General features: G+C 40.8%; 1 protein-coding gene and 1 pseudogene across 6 annotated transcripts in view; one reads left to right on the top strand and one right to left on the bottom strand.

The window, feature by feature from the left end:
• KCNAB1 (potassium voltage-gated channel subfamily A regulatory beta subunit 1) overlaps positions 1–20,542 on the bottom strand; it is a gene marked incomplete at both ends in the record, with an annotated part of 422,539 nt that overhangs the window by 78,740 nt on the left and 323,257 nt on the right. The window lies entirely within an intron of this gene.
• Positions 1,586–2,881, top strand: LOC309822997 (G2/mitotic-specific cyclin-B1-like; annotated as a pseudogene). The gene has a single exon. The product of its transcript is annotated as a G2/mitotic-specific cyclin-B1-like (transcript).

Genomic DNA, 20,542 nt, shown 5'->3' with positions numbered 1-20,542 from the left:
GCCACGGAACAACTAGGTCCGTGAGCCACAACTACTGAGCCTGCGCGTCTGGAGCCTGTGCTCTGCAACAAGAGAGACCGCGATAGTGAGAGGCCTGCACACCGCGATGAAGAGTGGCCCCCGCTTGCCACAACTAGAGAAAGCCCTTGCACAGAAACGAAGACCCAACACAGCCAATAAATTAATTAATTAAAAAAAATACAGCTGAGAACTTTCAGGATAAGTTAAATTATTGGTGGCATCTTCTATTGCAGCAAATGAGCACACAGATATAAATAACAGCACACTGTTAGCTGTATTTATCTGCGATGTTTTGAGAATCTTGGAGGGGTCAAAGAATTTTTGAACAAGAAGTCTCTGCAAGGCAACATTACTTTGTGATGAGAAGGGTCTCAGACCATTGGATATAGAAGGCACTGTTCCAAATTTTAAGTGTTACTACAGATCAGGTTCTCACAAAGGGTGGGGCTGACCGGGGACCCATCAAGTGACAGATCAGAGGTGACAGTATTTTGTAGGCGCACTATGCATAAATCCATTAATTTCCTCATTCATCAGAAATTGCTTTGGGCTAAAACGAAACAGGCCATGGATTCACTAATTAATATCATGAATCAGCTATTCTTCTACATCTTGGAGCAACATCAGGTCAGTGTTTGCTTAATGAATTTGCTGGCTTACTTGTGCTGTGATGTTGGAGAGAATTTTTTTTAACTGTTCATGTCATCAAAGGAAATAGTCCCATTTCCACTTAGCAGCAAAGATTGGCTCAAAGTCCCAAGCTTCTTGCTGACATTATACCTCATCGACACCTTGTGAATATTTTTCTATTGGGGCATTCAGAAGTATTTGCACAAATGTCTCATTTGCTTCTCTCAGCACTGACAACGAAGTCTTTGGAAAATTCATTTGTTAAAGAATAATTTGGTTCATCTTCCAACATTGCAGTCAGTTTCCAGATATGAAAGTGGTAGCCTGAAATTTATTCTCTGAAATGGGGCTTTTGAATACAGGATTGCATGCTTTAGGAAAATAAACTGGTATTATTTAGCTTACCTTTCTTAATTGATTTTTGATAGTACAGACGCAGGGCTATGAAGTTATCAAACTGTACTACAAAATGGTATTGAAGACTATGACAACACTGAAAGCTGGGACTGTACACCCATCTTGGAGGAAATAATCTTCCTATCCACATTGGGAAGAGCTTATGTTTAGGAGCAGTTTTATTCCAAAATTAATCTGAAAAACTACTTACCAACCCCAGTTTACATATTTAAGGCTGCATACCATACATCACAGAGAAAACCACAGGGCCTGACTGACATTTTGGTACAGAAGAAAAGACACTAGGTTTCTGATGTCAGGTCAAAGCAGTAATGAATTATAAGGTAATGATAATAATAATAATAAATGCTTTTCTTTTTCAGCTTTAGATTAAAAGTTTAAATATAAAATAGAATATGGATATCAGTGCTGCGGAGGAATGGCTGTTGGCCTGTGGTGGGTTCAAGATCCCTGGCTGGTTGGGGTCTCCCGTGCTCTGCTTCTCCCCACTGAGCTACTGCCTGGTGCAGAGGAAGCCATGGCGCTCTGGATCACCAGGAACTGAACATTAATGCTGAAAATAACGTGAAGGTCAGTATGGCAGGCGCAAAGTGAGTGCCTGTGGCCACTGTTGCAGCCTCTAAGCCCGGGCTGAGGCCCAGAACAGCGCTTGGGGACATCGGTAACAGAGTCAGTAAAGAGCCACAGGCCAAACTGCCCCTGAAAAAGGAAGCAAAAACTCTAGCTGCTGGAAAAGTTATTGCTAAAAAACTACCAAAACCTCTGGAAAAGACACCTGTACCTGCGCTGAAGCCCCACCTGGAGCCGGATCTGGAGCCAGAGCCAGAACCCGAGCCTGTTAAAGAACAGAAACTTCCCCCTGAGCCTATTTTGGTTGATACTCCCTCTCCAAGCCCCATGGAAACACCTGGCTGTGCCCCTGCAGGAGAATATGTGTGTCAGGCTTTCTCTGATGTAATTCTTACAGCGAGTGATGTGGAGGCAGAAGATGGAGCGGATCCAAACCTTTGTAGTGAAGATGTAAAAGATATCTATGCTTATCTGAGACAACTGGAGGAAGAGCAAGCAGTCAAGACCAAAATACCTACTGGGTCATGAAGTGACTGGAAACATGAGAGCCATCCTAATTGACTGGCTAGTGCAGGTTCAAATGAAATTCAGGTTACTCCAGGAGATCATGTACATGACTGTTTCCATTATTGATCGGTTCATGCAGGATAATCGTGTGCCCGAGAAGATGCTGCAGCTGGCTGGTGTCACTGCCATGTTTATTGCAAGCAAATATGAGGAAATGTACCCTCCAGAAATTGGTGACTCTGCCTTTGTGACTGACAACACTTACACTAAGTACCAAATCAGACAGATGGAAATGAATATTCTAAGAGCTTTAAATTTTAGTCTGGGTCGCCCTCTACCCCTGCGTTCTCTTCGGAGAGCATCTAAGATTGGAGAGGTTGATGTTGAGCTACATACTTTGGCCAAGTATCTGATGGAACTAACTATGTTGAACTACCATATGGTGCACTTTCCTCCTTCTCAGATTGCAGCGGGAGCTTTTTGCTTAGCACTGAAAATTCTTGATAATGGTGAATGGACACCAACTCTACAGCATTACCTGTCATACACTGAAGAATCCCTTCTTGTTGTTATGCAACACCTGGCTAAGAATATAGTCATGGTGAATCGTGGGCTTACAAAGCACATGACTATCAAGAACAAGTATGCCGCGTCTAAGCACACTAAGATCAGCACTCTAGCACAGCTGAATTCTGCACTAGTTCAAGATTTAGCCAAGGCTGTGGCAAAGGTGTAACTTGCAAACTTTGGAATACTATAAAATCTGCAAATAAAATTGGCACCATGTGCCATCTGTACACATTATATGTTACATTTATTTACTTTTAATAAAGTTGTAGTCCTTTTTACTAAAAAAAAAGAGTATGGCTATCATATATATTTACATTAAGTTATATGCCTACACCATAATGTAGTAAAAATGAAGAGTTTGGTTGCTTTTGGGGATTTTGTCATTCTTCCATTCAGCTTACTTTGTTTAGGTAGGATACATCCCTGGCCCTTTAGACATTTGTTATTTATATATTTTTATAGTTACTTGTTTACAAACTCTATATCCTTTACTAGAGAGTAAGCTATCTGAGGGTTAGGGTTTTATTTAATTTATATTCTTACCTCCACAGCCCTAGAATGAAAGTGAGTCCTTAGTAGATGGTTGGTAATTATCTGGTTAAATTGAATTGAATTGGCTTTTTGACTATCATTAATGTACAAAATACTGGGATAGTTTCCCACCAAATAAACATTTATTTTGATTTATATAAACATGAAAAATACTCATCAATAGTCTTCAGTTCTAGTCCCTATGAGATTGATGTGTTTCTCCTCATCCTCTGGTACCCACGCAGCAGTGCCCCCTCCTGGAGAAGGGCAGGTGGAAGGTCCTTCTCCCTGGCTGCAAGGCCTGGGGGTGGGGGGGTGAGGGCACAGTGTAGGCAGGGTCCACCGCCACCCATGAGGATGAGTTGCCACTTAAAAATGGGACATATTCCCTCAGGATGGAGAGGGATCAAGTGGCAGCTTTCCAGACAAGGGAACTCTGCTTGTACGATTTTATCTCTACTACCCCCCTCCACAAGATGTAAGGTGGTTTATTAATTAACACAATTCTCAAAAACCTTTGGTGGCAGTTTTCTTGATCGTTTTTCTCCCTCTAATGAGAACACGCCTGCTTGAGACATAGGAGGGCATATGATTATTTCACTGTGAAATCTCAAATTAGCGGGATGTCATTTAGAAGATCATTTTACTTAACTGACACTTGTTATTTCTAACCTTTTAAAAGCAGAGGGAGTATAAAGAGAACTTTGAACTGTTATTGTGTCTTCTGTTGAAACTCCTTCATGTACCAAGGAATATATGCTTTGAAAACCTCTGTTTGAGGCCCTTGGCATACACCTACCGGGGCATAGAAAATGATCGGTGAAACATAAAAAGAAAAAGAAAACTACCCTGACACACACACACACACCTATCTTGGTTACTTAATTACCTTGGTGGTGGTTTACAGGGTAGCTGCTAAGCATAAGGAAACATGCATATCGTTTAAATGATCCCCTTGCCTGTATGAAGACATATTTAGATATTCAGAAGTAATAATGTTTGTGCAGGTAGGCTACCTCCCTGGCCCTTTAACATCTCACATCACCATAGTGCAATTATCAAAACCGGGAAATGAACACTAGTACAGTACTAGTTAACTAAACTACAGACTTTGTTTTCAATTTCATTGTCCTTTTTTTCTGTTCCAGGATCCTAGGCAGGACCCAACATTGCATTTCATGTTCACGTCTCCTTAGTGTCCTCTCATGTGACAGTCCTCAGTCTTTCCTTGTCTGACACTTTTGAAGAGCACTGATCAAGTACTTGATAGAATGTCCCTCAATTAGGGTTTGGATCATTTTAAGTTTATAGATTTGGTGACTTCTTTTTCTATACTGTATTTTGACTTGTTTATGTTTTGGATATATTTTTTATAACTATCAAGAAGGCAATATAAAAATGCAATTATAATATTTATTATGCCACAGTTAACTTTTCTTCATTCTTTTATTAAACAAGTATTTATCTGAGTCTACCATGTGCCAGGCCTTGTACTTAAATTATCAGGATACAACAGTGAGAAAATTATTTCTCCCCTCATGGAGCAGATTTAAGAGGAAAGACAAAATAATAAGAAATAATAAATAATAAGAAAAATAAGTTAAATACATAGTGTTTATTTATGAATGTTAATTTCATCAATAAATAAAATATAAAATGCAGTTGATTGATGAGTGTTAAAGAAAGTCATGTTTATAAGGTGGGCTACAGTAGGTAAAATGCCAGGGGATGGGGCTGAGATTTTAGATGGGGTGGCCAGATAAGGTTCACAATGAAAGTGGCTTTTGAGAAAAGACCCAAAGAAAGTAAAGGAGCTTGCCATGCAGTTACCTTGGGGAAGAACGTTTCAACGGGGAAAATGGGGAAAACAATGTGGAGGGGGCTTACTTGGCATGTTCAAGGTCAATGAGGAAGCCAGTGTGGCCAGAGAAGAGAAGAGGAGGTCTGAGGGGTAATGGGGAACAGATTGTATGGGGTGATATCAATCATAAGAAGGACCTTGGAGAGGAGTTTTGAATAGAGAAGTGACACAGTCTGACACTCTCTGAAAAGGAACCTCTGCTGTGGTGTTGACGGCACACCTCTGAGGCTGAGGCTGAAGTGCCAGCACCAGTGAGGAGGCTGTGGTGGTAAATCCAGGTGAGACATGACAGTGGTTTGGTCTGAGGTGGCGGTAGTGAGGATGGTCAGAAGTGCTTGAGTTTCTGATAGATTTTGAAGGAGAGGCAATAAGATTTGCTGATTAAAAGGATGTAGGGTGTGAGAGAAGGTGAGACTTCAAGTACAACATCAAGGTCAGAAGCAGGGGAGAATAGAGAGCCAATTCAACACACTTCACTCTGGATTTAACAATTTTTAAGTTTGGTAAATAGAGCACACATTGACTCCAGGTTAATGTAGTCAAGGCTGACCAAATGATCGAGAGGTATTTACTCTACTGGTGTTTAGAGTTATTCATCTGTTACGTCACTGAAGAATTTACGGTTGGAGATTCAAACCCCAGATCTCAGTGAACTTAGACTACACACTGCACAAAATTAATGTGTTCACCATCTCATTTTAATAGAATTATTCCCAGAGAGAGGTAGAACTGGGGGTGGGAGCATCCCCCCAAATTTCATGGAAAGCAGGAAACAGAGTGTAGAGCATCCCCCCAATTTCCATGGAAAGCAGGAAACAGAGTGTAGCCCAAATCAGTGCTGACTTGGAGGACGAAGTGCTAAGCTGTTGGCCACTACCTGACACCAGGGCCAGGGCATTCCTTGCACATTCCAAGTGCACTGTGTGCACTTCCCCTCTTAGCTCTGGGCTGAGTCTTCTGAGAATGGAACCCTCCCCCATGACCTTACATCCAAACCCTACTTATTCCTCAGGACCCGGAACTTCAGCCTCAGAGTCCAGTGCTGCTGGACCAGTTCCTTAACACTTCCTCTCCTGTAGGTCTCTGTTCCATTAACTCTATGACCCTAGGGAAGTCTCAACTTCTTGATTTCAAGTTTCCTCACACACAAAATTAGGGACCTTAAGCTTCCTTCATCTCTATGATTTTGTGATTCTGTGGCTGGGCTTTGAAGGGTGAAGAACTCATACCATTCTACCACTTTGAACAAAGCATTATTACCACACCAACCATATCACATTGTAACTACATAATTTTTTTTTCACATATGACTTGTTCACCGGACTGCATCTCCTGAGGGGAGGGACCAGGTTTAATCTAAATCTTTAATTCTAGCCACTGAAGTGAAGCCTGGCACACAGTAGGTGTTTAATAATCATTCGCTGAATCAGTAAATAAACACTTTAAAAATTTGGGTGTCCAGGGACTTCACCCTGGTAGTCCAGTGGTAAAGAATCCGCCTTCCAACGCAAGGGATGTGGGTTCAATCCCTGGTCGGGGAACTGAGATCCCACATGCCACAGGGCAACCAAGCCTGTGCTCCACAACTATTGATCTCGTGCACCTCTACAAGAGAGCCTGCGTGCTGCAAACTACAGAGCCCATGCGCCCTGGAGCCCGCGCGCCACAACTAGAGAGAAGCCTGTGAGCTGCGACAAAAGATCCCACGTGCCTCAACGAAGAGCCTGTGTGCCGCAACTAAGACCCAACGCAGCCAAAAAAGTAAGGAAAATAAACAAAACAAAAAAACTCGGGCGTCCAGCCCTGTAAGAAATGTCTCTACCATGAGAACATGTTGGTAGTTTCCCTGATTCACTACATTGGATCAGAGGTTTTCAAGCCTGGCTGCACATTTGAATATAGTGGGGAGCTTTCAATGACCTGGTCCCTCATCAGACCAGTTAAATCAGAATCTCTGGGAACAGGACCCCCAGCATCAGAATTCTTAAAAGATCTTCAGATAATCCTAATTGCAGCCAGGGTTGAGGACCATAGTTCTATTTTTTTTTTAATTTTATTGAAGTATAGTTGATTTACAATGTTGTGTTACTTTATGCTGTACAGCAAAGTGACTCCGTTATACACATACATATTTTTTCATACTCTTTTCCATTATGGTTTATCTCAGGATATTGAATATAGTTCCCTGTGCTATGTAGTAGGATCTTGTTTATTCATCCTATATATAATAGCTTGCATCTGCTAATCCCAAACTCCTAATCCTTCCCTCCCACAACCCCCTTCCTTGGCAACCACAAGTCTGTTCTCTATGTCTGTGAGTCTGTTTCTGTTTTGTAGATATGTTCATTTCTGTCGTATTTTAGATTCCACATATAAGTGATATCGTATGGTATTTGTCTTTCTCTTTCTGATTTATTTTGCTTAGTATGATAATATCTAGGTTCTTCCATGTTGCTGCAAATGGCATTATGTCGTTCTTTTAAATGGTTAATAGTCCATTGTGTATATATATATATATATATATATATATGTATCTATATCTATTTATCTATCTATATCACATCTTCTTTATCCATTCATCTGTTGATGGACATTTAGGTTGTTTCCATGTCTTGGCTCTTGTCAACAGTGCTGCTATGAAGATAGGGGTGCATGCATCTTTTTTAATTATAGTGTTGTCTGGGTATATGCCCAGGAGTGGGATTTTTAGATCATATGGCAACTCTATTTTTAGTTTTTTGAGGAAACTCCATACTGCTTTCCATAGTGGGTGCACCCATTTACATTCCCACCAACAGTGTAAGAGGGTTCCCTTTCCTCCACACCCTCTCCAGCATTTATTATTTGTAGACTTTTTAATGATGGCCATTCTGACTGGTGGGAGGTGGTACCTTGTAGTTTTGATTCGCATTTCTCTAATAATTATCGATGATGAGCATCTTTTCATGTGCCTATTGTCCATCTGTATGTTTTCTTTGGAGAAATGTCTACTTAGTTCTTCTGCCCATTTTTCGATTGGGTTGTTTGTTTTGTTGTTGTTGTTATTGCATTGTAGGAGCTGTTTGTATATTTTGGAAATTAAGCCCTTGTTGGTCACTTCATCTGCAAATATTTCTCCCAGTCCGTAGAATGTCTTTCCATTTTGTTTATGGTTTCCTTTGTTGTGCAAAGGCTTATAAGTTTGATTAGGTCCCATTTGTTTATTTTTGCTTTTATTTCTATTGCCCTGGGAGACTGACCTAAAAACACTGGTACGATTTATGTCAGAAAATGTTTTGCCTATGTTCTCTTCCAGGAGTTTTATGGTGTATTGTCTTATATTTAAGTCTTTAAGCCATTTTGAATTTATTTTTGTATATGGTGTGAGGGTGTGTTCTAGCTTCATTGATTTACATGTGGCTGTCCAACTTTCCCAACATCACTTGCTGAAGAGACTCTCTTTTCCCCATTGTATGCTCTTGCCTCTTTTGTCGAAGACTAACTGGAGGACCACAGTTCTAGATTCTTCACATAATGATATTTTAGTACCTCTTCCTTTTCTTTACACTCTGACTTGCCTTTCTAATTCTTTTTTTTTTTTTTTTTTTTTTTTTTTTTTGTGGTACGCGGGCCCCTCACTGTTGCGTCCTCTCCCGTTGCGGAGCACAGGCTCCGGACGCGCAGGCTCAGCGGCCATGGCTCACGGGCCCAGCCGCTCCGCGGCATGTGGGATCCTCCCGGACCAGGGCACGAACCCGTATCCCCTGCGTCGGCAGGCGGACTCTCAACCACTGCGCCACCAGGGAAGCCCTTGCCTTTCTAATTCTTACACTCAGCTGTTACTTCACCATTTCCATTTTCAGAGGTTAAGTTACTTGCCCAGAGTCCAAGTAACTAGTAATTGGTGGAGTTGGAGCCAGGATTTAACCAATGTCACACTCTTAATCACAGTATGGTATGGAAAGATTGCTGTTCTTTCAGTAAGATAGGTGAGTTGCAGTTACCTTAATGTTCATATTGATGCAGGATCAAAACAAAACAAACAGAAAGCAGATACCTAGAAATCTGGCCTGAGAGAAAGTCTCAGAAAATGGTATTGAGATGTACAGACAGGTGACAGAGGTGAAGAAATTGGCTTATTGCCCTTGGTGCCCTCTTGAAGGGTATGGAATGGAGCTGTCCTCCTGCTGGGGATGCAGCAGAGTGAGTGGCTAAGTAGCAAAACAACATTCTGAGCAACCCCATTGTGCCACTGTAGATGAACTGGATGTAGACCTATGTCTGGGCATGTGGGACATAGCTCAAGGCTCTATCTTTTTCAAATGGTACAGACAAAGCATTCTTTCTTATATCTGGTTTGTATTTGTTTTCCACCGAGCCTGGCGCTTATTTTTGGATCCAAGCTGCAGTCTGGTCTCTCGTTTTTTGGCTACTAGTGTATTGCTAATGAGCATCTGGCCTGAGATAACAGGAGTGATAACAGCCTAGCCTTTACTCTTTTACTTTGGTTACCTTTCCTTGCAAGAGCCAATAATACTATTTAAACTCTGGGCAGGGAGGGGGGCAATGAAGGGCTGCTTTCACACCTGCACTTTATAAAAGAGCTTGAAATAGCAATGCAACTAGGCAAGGAAGTGGTAAAGGCCATGCAGAATAAAAGTGGGCTCTCAGGCAAGGGAAGTGCAAGTAGTATACTCATTCACAGGCAACTCTGCAAGACCTGAAGAATTCCATGTATACAAAGATGAGGAAGTGAAGTGGTAGAGAAATGACTTTCCACAGGTGGTTAGTGGTGGGATCTCCATGGCCGTGGTCTCCTCCAGCCTCATGCTGTTTTCTGGTAATGATGCCTCCCCATCTCCCCCACATATTCTGCTCCAGCCCAAATGGTATGGCCTAGCGTTTGCTCTGAATGCTTGTAACAATATCTTGCTTTCATGAATCTTCCCACTTTCTTCCCTCTGCCAAATGCCTCCTGACTGAACCTTCCTTATGATAAGCTTTACACCTGTTTCTGCCCACAAACTTCCTTGTCTATGGATGAAGAACAGGCCACTCCTCTGGGCCACCTCCCTGCTCCCAGATTCTCCCATTTCCACCTGAGGACAGGTTTTATCTTGTCTTCCCATGAGACCTCATGCACAGAGCCATCCTGGGCTTTAAGCTCTCAAACCCTTAAGAGCCAGGACTAAGAGTGGAGTCATAATGAGATGTACCTGTCATTGCAGGAATTCTTGGGTGTATTCTTGGGTGTATGAAGGAGCAGAGTGTACCGGTGGGCAAGGCAGTGGCAGAGGGGAGCCTGGTCTTAGACTAGCCAAGGCCAACGTAGAGCTGGCTGGCTGGGTCTTCCAGAAAAGCCTGTGGACCTTCTTCTAATACTTGTCTGAAGGCTGGAGGTTTTGAGGGTTAAGCGTCTAGGACTGACATTATATCCTTCGTGATCCTTATAGAGAATGTACAAATATTTGATATTTTCCTTCTTTCTTTGACTTAAAGTTTTATGTACTTTTAATTCCGAGGGATACTGCTAGCTCCATTTTGTCTTAAGATTTGTTTCAGGGCAAATCTACCTGGAGCCACTTTGTTCTGTTTCTCCATTAATCTGATCAGTAAAGTTTAAAGACAAGGCAGTGTAGTAACAGAAGTAGGATGAAGGATTGGGGGAGAAGTTTAGAAGAGGCAGTTTTGTTCTATAAAGCAGAATGCCAGGGTTGACAGTCCCCTGAGGAGCTGCTGCGCACATAGCATAGGAATGAAATTTCACTGCCTTAAATCTTCCCCCAGAAAGCAATGACCCACTGTCCAAATTTAGATGTTAGAATTAATGATACATAGTAATGTAAATCCATGGCTAAAGCTTCTTACATTTCCTCATGTAGGTGTGACTCCTGAATTGGTTGATTTAGCACCTTTAGCCTGTTATGAAAAGTTTAAATAAAATAAAGCCAAAAAATTCTTTGATGAGTTTTTCTTCCTAGGGTGTTTTAATTTTCTGCCCACACTATTGGAATGAATATTACTACTTTTATAATAAGAAGCAAAAGTTTAAAAAAAAAATCCGTATTGCTTTACTGGGAAATCCATTGATAAACAAGGATTCTAACAAATTACAACTCTTCCTATTTCCTGAACATGAAAAAGAGGCAGAGGCACTGTTTACATTTTGTTAATACTTTGTCCTAAGTTTCTTGGTCAAATTTCTCATGTTTTATCGGACTAATATTTACATGTTGAAAATTATTTCTTACAACAAAGTTTCCAGGGCACTTATAACCAGCATGCATCATTAAGGTGCCTTATTCATTTTGTTCTTTGGAAGCACTCCTATAAGAAGTGAACAGAATAGTGGTGCTGGGAAAACTGGACAGCTGGACATGTAAAAGAACAAAATCAGAACATTTTCTCAGGCCACATAAAAAAATAGATTCAAAATGGATTAAAGACCTAACTGTAAGACCAGAAACCATAAAACTCCTAGCAGAAAGCATAGGCAGAACACTTTTTGACATAAGTCTTAGCAATGTTTTCTTGGATCTGTCTCCTCAGGCAAAGGAAACAAAAGGAAAAATAAACAACGGAACCTAATTAAACTTAAAACCTTTTGCACAGCAAAGGAAACCATCAACAAAACGAAAAAACCTACAGAATGGGAAAAAATATTTGCAAATGATATGACCAATAAGGGGTTAATATCCAAAATATATAAACAGTTCATACAACTCACTATAAAAAAACCCTGAAAAACAAATAACCTGACTACAAAATGGGCAGGAGACCTGAATATTTTCCCAAAGAAGATATACAGATAGCCAATAGGCACATGAAAAGATGCTGAGCATTACTAATCATCAGGGAAATGCAAATCAAAAACCACAATGAGATACCACTTCACACTTCACACCTGTCGGAATGACTATTGCCAAAGGACAATAAATAAAAAACGTTGGCAAGGATGTGGAGAAAAGAGAACCCCAGCACACTGTTGGTGAAAATGTAAATTGGTACATCCACTGTGGAAAACAGCATGTAGGCTCCTCAAAAAACTGGAAATAGAACTACTATATGAACCAGCAATTCCACTCCTGGGTATATATCCAAAGAAAATGAAAACACTAATTCAGAAAAATATATGCACCCCAATGTTCACAGCAGCATTATTTACAAGAGCCAAGATATGGAAGCAACCTAAGTGTCCATCAACAGATGAATGGATAAAGAAGATGTGGTATATGTGTGTGTGTACACACACACATACACACACAAATGGAGTACTACTCAGCCATAAAAAAGAATGAAATTTTGCCATCTGCAGTAACACGGATAGACTTGGAGGGCATTATGTTGAATGAAATAAGTAGGACAGAGAAAGACAAATACTGTATTTTATCACTTATATGTGGAATCTAAAAAATAAAACAAACAAATGAATATAACAGAACAGAAACAGACTCACAGATATAGAGAACCAACTAGTGGTTACCAGTGGGGAGGGGAGAAAAAGGAGGGGCAAGAGAGGGGTAGGGGATTAAGAGGTACAAACCATTATGTATGTAATAAATAAGCTACACAGATATATTGTACAGCACAGGGACTATGGCCAATATTTTATAATGACTTTAAATGGGGTATAATCTATAAAAATATTGAATCCCTATGTTGTACACCCAAAACTAATATAATATTGTAAGTCAACTATACTTCAATTAAAAAAAAGAAATGTACAGAATATTTAACATAAGTGAAATAACACTGTTGGAATAAAATTAGACACTATGGGATACTAGGACTAAATGGCAACTTCTGTTTTTTTAAACAAATTCAGATATTTTCAATATCTTATTCTAAAATGGAATCTATCATTAAGGTTGAAAGTATATATATACATATATATTTTTTTCTTTTTCTGTGAACTCCTAACATGGGACCTGAAACACAGTATGTGCTCAAATACATATTTTTATTTTTGGCTTTATCTCTTGTCTTTCCATAGTAAGTTACTACGAATAAGAACTCTCTGGAAAAACACTACTGTCAAGAAGTTTGAAAGTCAAGATGACCTCCTTTACACTTACTTTTATCTTGAAAAAGTTCACGGCAAATCTTTATCTTTGTGCAGGGATATATTTCTTTGATAGTTCAGTGAGTTATTCTCCCCCAAACAGTAATAATTTTGAATAACTCTGGTGTAGCTGTACATAAGAAACAGTTTGTGCTCATAGGACTATCAAGATATACTGGGAAATAAATTTTAATTCCATGGCGAGGCAAAGAAACTTACTTAGTGAAAACAAGATAGGGATAATACATTGTGAAAAAGAATGAAAAAATTTTTTAACAGTCCTTTCAAATTCTCCCTCTTGTGCTGTGAGTTTCATCATGTTTATTGTATTAAATATCACTAATGAAAACTCAAAGTTGGAATACAAAGTGCTTCACATACTTTTTGACTAAGAAGTTTTTGAAATGTAGAGAAATTAAAACTGAGGAAATATGTAAGGGATAATTTAGCAAAAACCTAAAGATTTTAAAAAGTTCCCAACCCTATTACACCCAAATTAACCCAATTCCCATGTTTCCCTGTGGATTTATATATTTACATACAAAGATTAGCTTATTTTATCTGTAGCTGTTAATGATTTCAGCTTTTTCTTTTTAATCTATAATGTCGTTTTCCTAATGGAAAATTAGGAAAACGACATTATAGATTAAAATTAGGAGGTATTTTAGCATTTTCCATAGAACTTTGCATGAAATTTTTTATGCACTCTTTCTCTAACTAAGCTACAAAGGCCTTCCTCTTTCAGTGAATGTATGTAGAAATTGATCACGTTGAAGAAAACAGAGCAATACTAAATCATAAAACCATGTTGGTATATCTTTAGTTTTAGGAGATCCTGTTTAATTCAAATTCTACATAGAGTCACTCACCTTTGAAATGATATTTTATATTATACTGAAAGTTTAATTGTGGTATGGAAGAAGCCCAGAACAGCTCCTGGCAGCCTAATCTGGACACTGGTGCCCCAGGCTTTGGCACTGAGGCAATGGCAGTATTATAAACACATAGTCCGATTTTACAGGTTGGAATGAAATTTCCTAACTTGCTATATAGAAAGTTAAATGTAGATAACCAGAGGCATCAAAAATATAAAAAATATACTGCTATGTCAACAATACTTTGGATTGTTCTCAAACACAGAGGACAGCCCTTCTTGAGACATTTTCAAAACTACTAACATCTTGGGATAATCTCTGTATCCCCAGAGACTACATAAAACCTGGTACATAGGAGGGGCTTATTAAGTGTTTGAATGAATGAATTCAAGAACAGCAGAGAAGAAGTGATCCTCAGAGAAGTAGTGCTCAATAAACTCTTTAATTGCCTGCTGATTTTCTTTTCATTAATTCATTGCTTGGAAATGAGTAAATATGAATAAATCCATCTGTGGCCTTTATATGAGTTTGTGATCTGGGTACCCATCAGCCACCACACTGATATACACAGTGAGAGAACATTCTGAAGGGTGGCTGGCAGCTTGGCCTGGATCTAGGGAGTCATTATGGTAGAAATAACACTTGCCTTTGCCATCTTAAAGCAGTGATGGCCTCTATTTCTTCTTCTGCTAGCACCAGGGGCCCTGATTTGGGGAAGCAAGGGAGGGTGTGCCCAGAAGGAACTGCTGGGGCAGCAAAGATAACCTCCTGGTGACTCTCCATCTTTGCTCATTTTGTGGTTAGTCAAGAACCTTAAGGATCACTCACTATGAAGAAATCAGAACCTGCTGTTAACTAGGAAAGAAAAAGAGTACCTAACGGCAGTGAAGAGTGTGCTACCAAAAAGTTGGGTGTGTACAACCCCTTATGATTCCTGAAGGCTGGGTGGAGAGCTCAGCCTACCCTCCCCAAGGACAGGGGATCTCTCTGTCTTGTTCGTCACTGCCTCTCCAACACCTAGCATAGATTTGAGTTTTGCAGATCAACTATCTCACGTGTCCTATGCAACACATTCTAAAATCATCTCTTATTTTTCAAAAAATCATGAAGGGTAGGTATTTTCATTTTCTTTCAGATACACCTGAGGTTCATTATGTCTGTGGCTAAATAGGTTCACCTTTGAGACCTGGTTCATCTCTAAAATAGACACTGATACCTACTCCAGTATTGCTGTGAGAACTAAACGAGACAACGATGAACACTTTTTGGAGAACTTACGTTGTGCCAGGCGCTGTGCTACACACTTTATAGACATGATCTCATTTGGAACTCATGACCACTCTGATTTGAGTTTATTTGCTGGGGAGGGGGAGGGGGTGGTTGAGCCGGGATGTGAGCCCAGGCAGAGTGACTCCACAGTCCACACCCTTAACAATTTCAGTAGTATATGCCAAGTGTCTAGTACAGTACCAAGCATACAACAGGTGCTCACTAAATGTTACTTTCCTTCTTATCTTCCCGAGAGATACTATTTGAAGCAGCAGAAGTTCCACAGGAAGATAAATGACTTTTCCTGAGATGGCAGTGAAAGCCAAAGTCAACATTGGAATGCACCAATTCTAACAGTCTACTCATCTCAACAAAGCTCAGGAAGATTTATTATTTATTACAGATCATTCTGAAGTGACACACGGAGAGTGATGAATAGACTAAAACGTCAAAAATGCTGCTAAATTCTGAGTTTCAATTGGACTAAAGCTAGATGAAAGACAAACACCCCACCTGGTACTTGTTTCTTCATTGGGCACCAGAAGTGGCATCCGTCTTGTTCTCTGGTTGTGCCTCCTGCATGCTGCCTGGGAATCCAAATCTCTTAAGTGCTCAAAGCCTCCATGGTGCACCCAGCCATCTGATGAGCAAGTAACTCAGGTGGCGAGCCGGCCAGCTATCCTCAACTCTGGCCCAGTTAGTAGGACCACTTGGGAGCTGATGCCCTGCCCCACCCCAGATATTCTAGTCTGGTTGATCTGAGGAAGTGCCCAGGCACAGGTATTTTTTAAAAGCTCCCATGCAACTGTACTGGTTGAAAACTGGTCTAGGCAGCAGTCAGGATGTCACTGAATGAACTTAATCCCTCTGCAAGCTCCCAGTTTGATGGGAAGCCCCAGAGTGGTAGGGAGAGAGACATTACGTACTGGGCCCAGAGGCTGAAGAACAATTCAACAAAGAAGGTGGAAGTTGCCTTTTTAGAGTCTTTAGCCCTGAACACATAAAGGGTTACAGACTATTCTTTCAAGATGCTCTCTTTGGCACTTTGCCCTTCATTTTATTAGTACTATTAATCTTCTGCAAAAATCCCGGGGGCAGTAAATGACTGCAGCAAAAATAGCTTAGTGGAAATAAAAAAGGGTGGAATAAAAAAGAGCATCAGCAGTCCTGTTTTCTGGGACAAGATTACAAGGACCACCAATCCTAACAGAATAGGGTACAAGTTAGACACATCAGTTTGATGGGGTCAGGGTGGAATTTCTCCCACTGGTGCCATATAGAATGATTACTTCATTATGGAAAGTTGAAAGCTTCGCTGAAGCCTAGTCAGAGATGGGCTATGAGATCATTATACTGTTCCTACATGTTTTATTACCTCTAAGACAACTCTTGATTTTTCACTAACAGGTTTTCATGTCTATGGCACCCGTATTCAAAAGAAATACAAAGTTCACTCCAAAGACAAACGTAAATGCATGTTCAGTTTTCTGTGTCACTGTCCCCTCTCTTATCAGAGGTAGTTGAGAGTCCACTGTCTTTTCCTTATGTCTGTCTCCAGTGGCTCAACTGGAAGGGCAACACAGCAGCCACTAAAGTGTCCAAATAAAGTGCCCAGTCTTTTTAAAGTCACACTGGTACTGAAACTACAGACATTTAGCACACCCTGGAATTTGCGAACTCTCAAGTATAAAACTCAGTTTCAGAAAATGTAGGCAATGACTATCAGAAGAAACCATAGTAAAGGTTGATGGGGTGGAAACAGAAGACCACAACAGTGCCATGAAAAATAGAACTGAACTTGCACACAAGAGAACTTGGGTGGAGGTGTGCCTCATTTGTATTCCAAATATATGCATTAATGACCAGGTCATAAGCCCTCGCATGCTACAAGCTGTCACTCTTGCAGATTTTGTGTAGGTACATCCCCACACATGTTGTCCTCAAACTCTTTACCTTCCTCCAGTCTATCTATTCTGACTTCAATTCCTTCCTTAACCAGGGAGCTTAGGCTAGCTGGATGACGTGGTTCACCATTTAGAAGATTCTCTTGCCCTGTTCTCAGCTCCATTACTTCACTGTTCCTTCATTTCACCCGCCTGGCAAAAGTTCACACCTGGATGCGTCTGACTGTCCAGCTGCTCATCACCTATAACCAAGATGCTGAGCTGTGTTGGAGAAAATCACGGACTGCAGAGAAACATGCATCGTAAATTCTTGATCTACAGTAACTACACAGAGAGCCCACCAGTCCTCTGCTTTTTAATCATTCCCCCCACCCCGTTTGGATTTCAAACCTGCCCTACTTTTCTCAACCTCAGTCCTACCTCCTCCTTCTTTAATGTCACCAGATAAACCTGCCTCCTGCTTCACAGAGAACATAAAAGAAATATCATCTCTCATTACTGCATCTTCTCTTTGCTTGAATTCTACTTTTTTTTTTAATTGGAGTGTAGTTGCTTTACAATGTTGTGTTAGTTTCTGCTGTACAGCAAAGTGAATCAGCTATACGTATACATATAACTCCTCTTCCTTGGAGTTTCTTCCGATTTAGGTCATCACAGAGCACCGAGTAGAGTTCCCTGTGCTATACAGTCTGTTCTCATTAGCTATCTATTTTATACATAGTAGTGTATATATATAAATCCCAATCTTCCAATCCATCCCACCCCCCACTTTGTTTATTTCATTTACACCCACATTTCACTTACTTTTGGTTCATATTTGTCTGATTTTTATTTGCCTGTTTAAAAATTTTCCATTTATCTCCATCCTCTTCCTTAAAGAAGGTATCTAGGAACTTTTTTTTTTTTTAACCCAATCTCTGAAACTTTGTAATTTACTACACTGACACCTATGTTAGTTCTTTACTTCAGATATTTTATGCTTTTAAAAACACTTCCTTTTGTATTTTACCAGTCTTTTGCTAATTTGGTCAAGCCTCATTTACCTCACAGTCCCCCTACATATCCTGCGCAGGATGTGTGTATACGCTCACAGTGTGATCAACTGGGCTGACAGTTAGTGGGCAATTAACTGACTGTTACATTTAATCTTCTGTAAAACTGAGAATATTTGAGTCGTTTGCAGCCTGTCTCCTTGCCTCTATTCCCAGTCCTCTCGAATTTGCTGTCTGCAGTGTGACCACAACGCCCAGAGTGAGCTTCCTAAAATGCATCTGGCCAAGCAACACCTGGAGTGAAATATTTCAGCGACTCCTCATCACAAAACAGATACATTCCAAGCTTCGTGGCATGGCTTCCAACGTTATTCATAATCTTCCCAAAGTCATCTCTCATCATTTTCTCTCCCACATAGTTCCTTCTCCAGGCCATGCTGGTTTAGACTCCCAGGCTTCTCTTCCTGAAATTTATTTATCAATTCATTTAGAAAATACTTATTGAGCCCCATAATTTTTCAGAGCCATGCCAGATGGTGGGGTCAAAATGGCAAATAATAATAACGGTGTCTTTTTCCTGGAGCTCCCAGTCCAGTGGGGAAGACAGAAAAATACCACATCCTGGTAAGAGGGGTTGTGATGAGAACTAACAGGAAGCCTCTGTCTAGACGTGGATGTCAGGAAAGTAACCATCAAACTTAGATCTGAGTGAAGGGTAAGTAGAAAATTTCTTTAAAAGGAATGCCTGTGGCTTTTTTTCCTTATCCACCTGACAGATTCCTATCCATCCTTCAAAACCCCACCGCCCCTATCAGCACCTTCCTCATTCCCCAGAAGAGGTGGTTGCTTCATCACCTGTGCCATTTCTGTGTCCTATACCTCTATCTCTCTGTCTCTCTACCTCTATTATTGTTAAACTGCTTTTTTCCTTGTTTTCTCTTTGACCTGGCTCTATCCTACCCTATTCATCCTTTCATACTCAGCTCAGATATTTCTTGCCCCAGGAATCCTTCCATGATCTCCTCTTAGGCAGCCCTCATATGTGTTCACATGCACCTCATATTTCTCTCAGAGCGCTGGTCACACTGTGATTCATTCATTCATTCATTCATTCTATAAATGAGCATATATAAGCAGCTTCTCTGATCTAGGCATGTGTTCTGAACTGATAATCAAGCAGGTAATAAGTCAGACTAATAAGCTATCACCAGCAAACATAAACGCAAGGTGTCCTCTGGGGGCACACAGCCCAAGGATCTCATTTTGCCTGGGAATCAGGTCACTGCCCCCTCCCCGCCTCCCCGCTTGTGGGCTGTGTGAGGGTGGCCATTGGTGCTCTGGTGTGTTTTTTCTCCTGTTTCCCCAGCATGCCGTCTGGCACATCTTGTGAAATCTTTGGACACACAAATGAAGGAGAGGAGTGCTGATCCCGTGTTTTCCAGGGATGATGGAATCAGCCTCAGTTTCTACCCTCTAAGAGCTCAAACTGAGACACGGGTGGCATCAGAGGCAGCCCATCCACCAGCAGGACCAGGACAGCCAACCAGCCCTCCCAGGAAGGTGCTGGAAGGAAGGGTGACTGGAATGGTGTGACAGGTAACAAAGCCAGACAGAGGGTCACTCCTAGAAATGAGTCTCAGGGCCAGTCTTGCCTTCTATCTTCAGCCAGAAGCAGTTAAGTATCACCACTGAAAGCAGGTTGGCTGAGTTGGGCTACAGTTTCTGCTCAGAAAGGGCCAAAGGAAAGGGTGGCATAGAGCAGAGTGTGGAGAAACGGGAAGGAAGGTAGAGTAAGAGACTAAGAAGAAACATGACAAGTTCCCCCAGAAAACTTGTTTCTAGTAATTGCAAGCAGAGCGAAGCCAGGACCTTCATCTCCTGTTTCCTTCTCTTCAGCCTGAAGAAATCCCCGTGGTTAGATTGTCAGCGCTAATTTAGCTACAGCTCATTACCTCATCACCCATTTTCTGTAATTGCATGTTGGGTAACCTCCTCCTCCTCTCATTTTAGTTAGTAGTCAGATATAAAGTGAGCATTGATGGTATTTTCTGCTTTGCTCTCCTGGAGGTCCTCCTTTGCATATTCCAGGTGTTAGGATGAAGCTTTTATTTGCAAATGAGCCTCAGGTCTCACTGATCCTTCAACATGATGGGGAAGTATTAAAAAGGAAAAGCTACATGTTTATCCTGCTGAGGAAAATTCTGTCCATTAGGCAAACTGAGGAAGCAGAAGGTAAACATGAGCTGACTCAGCAAACTGTGAGCATACCTCATGCTACAGAAAGGGCTGGGAGAATTTTGATTTTCAACCTTGGCTACCAAAGACACAGAAAAGGGTCAGATAAGCTAAAATAA

The sequence above is a fragment of the Grampus griseus genome, assembly GCF_964374135.1.
Source record: "Grampus griseus genome assembly, chromosome: 5".
NCBI classification, from domain to species: domain Eukaryota; kingdom Metazoa; phylum Chordata; class Mammalia; order Artiodactyla; family Delphinidae; genus Grampus; species Grampus griseus.
This window is presented reverse-complemented; position numbering and strand designations above follow the sequence as displayed.